Source organism: Talpa occidentalis, unplaced genomic scaffold, assembly GCF_014898055.3.
Source record: "Talpa occidentalis isolate TD23 unplaced genomic scaffold, MPIMG_talOcc4v2.1 talOcc4.3, whole genome shotgun sequence".
Classification (NCBI taxonomy): Eukaryota; Metazoa; Chordata; class Mammalia; order Eulipotyphla; family Talpidae; genus Talpa; species Talpa occidentalis.
The window spans coordinates 21,896,907-21,901,820 of NW_023603184.1; positions in this window are offsets into that span (position 1 = coordinate 21,896,907).

Genomic DNA, 4,914 nt, shown 5'->3' on the forward strand with positions numbered 1-4,914 from the left:
TCTTTACAAAAAGAATGCCGTTTGAATAGACAGACTTGAACCCAGGGAGAAGAATATCATGTGGAGATTAGAGCTATGCTATCACCAGCCAAGGAAGGAGGTCTGGAACAGATCATTCATTAGTTTATTCCCGCTCCAGGATTTCAGATTTCTGACCTCCAAATTGTGAGACAAAAACCTTCTATTATTCTAAGCCACCCAGTTGGAAATAATTTACTATTGCAGCCCTAGGAAAGTAACACAGAGGTGTTCTGAGTTTTTCTCCACTTGATTCTGTGTTTATTAGGTGGGAAGCTTTGTTGGGGGTTCGGTGGGAAAATATAAAGAGAAATAAGACATGATTCCTCCTTCCATCAATGAGTTTGCTTAAGGAGCACAAATTTAAGCACAAATGAGACCATAAATAAGGACTAATGGAAATAAAAGTAAATTTGCTATTACTGAACAAAGAAAAGCAGGACATACCAGCATTCTTTACCTGCTCTCTATCTTCCCAGGACTTCTCCTTAGCCGACACAGGGTTTACACCCAGTCCCTGCTCCTGCCCACACCCCCACCTAAGGGTTCACCTACCCCTCCTGGACAGCAACTCTCTCCAACCACCACCCCACTTAGGATTCACTTAATTTGGGTCTATGCCATGCAAAAACAAATACTGGGATGCGGGGGATTCTGAAATAGCACTGATTCTGAGTTCTAGCCCCAAATTGGACAAACCAAAGTCTTTCAGTCTTGATTTATTTTTTTAACAAATGGAAAAAAAGTTTTTCTCCATTATTCTTCACTTCACTGGAGTGAGGACAAAATAAGGGAAAATGTCTGAAATGGCTTGAAAACCTGTAATATGTGGCACCTTATAAAGGTTTACATAGCTTGCACATCAAATTATCACACTTAATTTTTACACAGGTCAGTGAATATGCTTTGTTATGCTCATTTTGCAGATGAGGAAACTGATCTCAGAGAAATAAAATGGTTTGCTTCTAAGTGAATAGAGGTGTGATATGAAACCAAGTCCAATTTGCATCTCTTTGTACTTGCAACCTCTACTGAAGGGGATATGTTGTAAAGCCCAGCCCTTTCCATGATTTTTAAAAATAAATCCTTATAAAGGTAGCCATAATGTCCACCATTATTGATGAGAAAGTGTGATTGGACCTGGAAAATTATATGTTGATAAATCAAGTTTTCATTTATGTTTCTAGACACATCATAAAGAACCATCCTCTGTCAATAAAAAAAAAAATGCAAGAGAGAAAAGCATAAAAAATGATGGGGATATGGTCAAAGCTTCAGGAAAATCTACCATTAAGACAAAGTCTATTATTCCCTAGGTTGAGAGCATCAATTTCCTTGAGGTCTAAGAGACTAACATGAAGTTATCTCTGGAATAAGTGTGGCCTCAGATGTGAGGGGGAAAGCAAAGTAAAAATTGAGACAGTTTGTCTTCTCCTGTCTATAACCTTGACAGGATTTTGAAAGAGAAGAAGGAAAGAAAGGAAGAAGCACTCTCTTAAATATCGAGTGTTATTCTTTCTGTCTAAAATTGTGAAAGTCAGGGATAAGAGGATCACTGCCTTGGATTCATTATGCAAGGTGCAGAAAGCATGAATCATGTATTTGCCAATATATTTTGATTATCCACATCCTGCTCGGGGGTTTCTGTGTTTTGTAGGTGAATAGGGGAGAAATGAATATGCCCAACTTTTGTCTTGATGTTTGGAAAGATACCACAGTCCCCAAAACAGGTCTTCTTCCCCACTTTGGCACTCTCATGCAGAGCCTGCTTCTAGTCACTCCCCGATTCTGTATACTACACTCTCTGTGAAAGAGCTGATCATCTCCTAACCAGGAAGCCCAACTTGAAATGCCTTCAGCTAAAAATGGCATCTTAGATATCATCTAAACCATAGGACAGCAAACTCAATTGTCCTATCCAGCCTCATGTCTGCCACTAAGCATATCTGATAGCCCAATCACACTCACATCTCCAAACACACCATGGTAAATCCACCACCATGATCTGCCTCTATGCCGTCCCTCCACTTACAAGGTAAACAAACATCTCTTCCACTTTCAAAGTCTAGTTCAATGTCTTCTCTCTAATTTTCTATGACCTCCCTCCTGAAAAGAAGAATTAATTTAATGAGGAGGATATCATTCTACCTACTTTCACAAATTTACGTGTATAAGACATATGGTCATGCATTCTTTCATTTGTTAAGTATTTGATAAGTTTCTAATCTATGTTATCTATGGATATATATAGTATGGGGAACAAAATATGTTTCTTGACATTTATTATTCAATGGGAGAAGTAGATGTTGAATTTATAAACAAGCAAACATCTAATTGGAAAGTATGATAAATCATATATAAAACTGTTCTGAAAACTATCAAGTGGTATACTTATATAAAGACTAATAGTGAATGTTTGCTGCTATGCAGGAATTTTTGACCAAATGAAAGATTCTATGTACTTGAGATTGTCTTTTATTTGTTCTGAAGATTTTCTATACCTATTTCTATTTACAACCTTCTTCTCCACTAAATTACAAGTTTCTGAAGTGTAAAAACCATGTCTAATTCATTTTGGTATCCACATGGTACAATAATAGGTATGCACATAGCTTAATAGATATTTAGTGAAGTAATAAATGGGCAAATATTGTAGCTCATAAAAACGTTTTAGTATGCTAGATTAAGCTTAGCTGATTACTATTTCTGCATATTAAATAAATTCACTCTTGTATACATAATCTGACTAACATTTAAGTAGTGCTAATAATAAAGTGCTAAAATACCACACTTTTTCCACCAAGGGGGGTCTTTGCACACACCATTTCCTCGTTCTGAAACTCTTCCTGTCTTCCAGACTAACTCATACTCAACTTTTTTTTTTTTAAAGGTTTATTTATTTATTTATTTATTTATACATGCACTGGGTACAGTCAGAAGCGCGGGAGGGTGAGAGAGTTCACCAGCGCCAGAGCAGGGAGCAGAGCAGGTAGAAAGACCGAAGTACACTGCTGAGGGGAGCAGCGGGTGGCAGGAGAGCTCTGCGAGCCATGCGGGACCCTCCTCCGGTGGCCGGGGAGCAGCCGGGGATCGAACCGGCGCCGCAGAGGCCGCGGGCAGCTTCACAACCCAGCACCAAACCGCTGTGCCCCCGGGGAGGCCCTCATACTCAACTTTTACGTCTCACATTATATGTCACATTCCTGAGAAAAGCCCCCATTCGATCTTTTCAGTGTGCTTAAACTTCTCTTTCATAGTATCTATCAAAATTGTAATTGATTTTTCTCTTTACTTCTTTTCTGTCACCTGAATTGTATTAAATGTTCTTTGAAACCAGAATCAGTCTTTCCCACACTGAATTCCTAATATCTGCCACATAATAAATGCATCCTGAATAAACATTTATTGTTTGACAACTGTCTGACTCTTACTGATTGAAAAAGTGGTTCTTAATTTTCTCAAAAACACTGTTGTGAATTCTAAGATGGTGGTTCAAGTTACCCCTCAGACACTAACCAGTTGGGTAGAATTTGGACAGTCACTTTACTTTTCTAGATGCAGCTTCCCTTTCTAAAATGTTAAGGGGGTTGAGCATGTATTGACATCCCTTCCAGAGCCAGGATTCTATAATATATTTCAGTAGAAATTCAAGTTAATTGCAACCTATTATTAGAAATTAGACTAATGTTTTATACACAGTAGTTCCAACTCACTACAGGGCATTTAGTTACTGAAAGGGTCCATGAAATTCTCAAAATCTTTGTTTTCCCATTGGGAAAATTGAAGCCCAGAGACTTGATCTAATTTGCTTTGGACTATAAAAAGGGAAAGTGCTGGATTTAGGATTTCAACCCAAACAAGTCTGCTTTTTTCAGCTGTCCCATTGCCCCTGAAATTGAGAGAACAAACATGCCTTTAGACTAATGGCAATGTACTAATTTCCAACTTGTATTGTTGAAGATATGCATGCCCCCCAACCCCTTTTCCTTAAATCTTTGATAAGCAGTCTAATAGACTCCTAGGAGATCTGTCAGAAAGACTTCCATCTGTGACATTTATTCTCATGCACACTTTTGTTGGCTTTGTGCAGGAAGCCTTCATTTGGATTCATAAATCTGTTCATAAATGTGTATAATTCTGCCTTTAACTTGACTTTATAAAATAAAAACATTCTCCCAAAGCTATTGCATTAAATTCTAGGGTTTTATGTAACTGTCAAAAGTCCTTTATGATCCTCACAATATCTTCATTGACAGACCAGAGACTAAAAAAAAAAAGAAGAACAATAGACTTGTGTTCTCTCGGGAAAATATCTGATCTGCTTGTTTCACATTTTAAACTATAGAAAAGTACCATGAAAATTAAAATGAATATTTCACATATTCTTGGAATCAATAATTTGTTAGCTTTAGATTTGCTTTAATTTTCTCATATTAGACACAAATTGTCTTTCAGATTAAAAAATGAAAAAAATTGAAATTATTTTATGCTTTTCCAAAGTCCATTTTTTTCTTTTTTTTTTTAAAGATTTATTTATTTATGCATACAAGAGCTGGGATACAGGCCAGAGGTGTGGGGGGGTGAGAAGATTCACCAGAGACAGAGTGGGGAAAGAGGCAGATTGACCGATTAATGAGGTACACTGCTGAGGGGAGCAGCAGGTGGGTCAGGAGAGGTCTGCTGCGCCATGTGGGTAGCTCCCTGGTGGGGGATCAAACTCGTGCTGCAGAGGCCGCAGACAGATTCATAGGTTGCAACTTAAACCATTGTGCCACCAGGGAGGCCCTCCTTTTTCTTTAGATGCAAACACCAGGAAAACTTTTCGTGTGTCCTTCTAATCCATGTCTTTATCTTCTTACTACATATTATTTAGTTTCTTACATTTTTATAAATACA